The following is a 1,439-nucleotide window of genomic DNA, read 5'->3' as shown; positions in this document are numbered from 1 at the left end:
GGGGCTTTTTTTTTATTCATTTGAAAGACGTGTTGGATGGAGAGACATTTATTTTTTCCATTGAACTGAATAGAACATTCTTGAAACTAAACCTTCAATCAAAAGTCTTCCTGAATCGATTCAGTTGAAGGGAATCAAACCCTGGATGCAAGGATTGCTCTGTGGTCATAAGTTTCAACTTTTGCCTTTGTTTGTAACTGAAAGTATACACATTTGCCTTATGTATTTTGGCTGTGTAGGTTAGTGTGATGGTTGGATACATTTGCACACAAGGTCATTTTTCTTTAGTTTTAGTTTGCTAGGTAGGAACATTCTCGTTATGATGGGCATTTATCTCACCTCTATTTGATGTCAATAAATATGGAAAAAATCAACTTTGTGTCTCATATTTCTGACCCCTCACAGAAGACCACACCTAGCGGCGCAAAGGCTGCACATATAAAACCTAAAAAAGTAGAAGTGTGACCGAGGTTAAGAGTAGAAGCTTAAACTTCAGAATCTAAAATGGTCAGGACTCACTTGAAACATTTGTTCCCGTTGGTACAGAAAAAAGTACACACATCTCAAAAGAAGTCAAAGTGCAAAACGTCAGCTCATTCTAAGCATCACTCAACACCTCACCCTGATCAGTTACTGAGGTTGAAGATCGCTTATCAAAGGTAATGTAAAAGTGCTGTGGACACCAGTAACAACCTCGCCCCATGTCTATATAATGATCATAGGGAAGCACAAATATTTGGCATTGAACAAAAGACAACACTGACTTTATTAAGGACAAGAATAAAAGCCAGTAGCCGAGTGCATCCCTTATTAGACGTTTGTCCTAAATCTATGCGAACTAAGCCAATGAACCCAAGGGTTGAGGAAAAAATAAACAAGGGCCTGCTGTACATCAAGATCAGCCATCCCCTGATTCATTAGTGGTTACAACCACTCGCAAATGGGGTCCACATCATCTGCGTACAAGGCATGGATATCAAATGACACTGCACGTTTGGCTACAACCGGGCACATTGGGGCTAAATGGACAACTTCCTTAAACACATGCCGGAACACCCATGTCATGCCATGAGTAAGGTTATAAACAAGAGAAAACAATCTGCTAACACAGTTATAAAGAACTACCTAGATTCTGCTGACACAGGCAGTAGGCTTGTTACTGAAGTAGGTTAGGCCAGAAACACAGGCCACACTGCTAGACATGCCCATCCATAAAACAGATTTTTGCCAAAGCAGTGTTTGACGCGCTTGAAATGGCATGATTCTTGGACTGGCAAGCCTTTTCAACAAAAGTTCTTTTTCAGGTCGCAAAACCTTTTGTCCACAACAGACTAGCCAAAGATCATCACAAGCAACATTCACGCACACCTAGCTCATGCGATTTGTCACAGTGATGCTTTGGTCGCTATGGCAATGCTGGGGTGCGGGATACTCACGAG

The sequence above is a fragment of the Ambystoma mexicanum genome, chromosome 13 (genome assembly GCF_040938575.1).
Source record: "Ambystoma mexicanum isolate Mex_15411 chromosome 13, UKY_AmexF1_1, whole genome shotgun sequence".
NCBI classification, from domain to species: Eukaryota; Metazoa; Chordata; class Amphibia; order Caudata; family Ambystomatidae; genus Ambystoma; species Ambystoma mexicanum.
Note: the sequence above shows the minus strand (reverse complement) of the source record.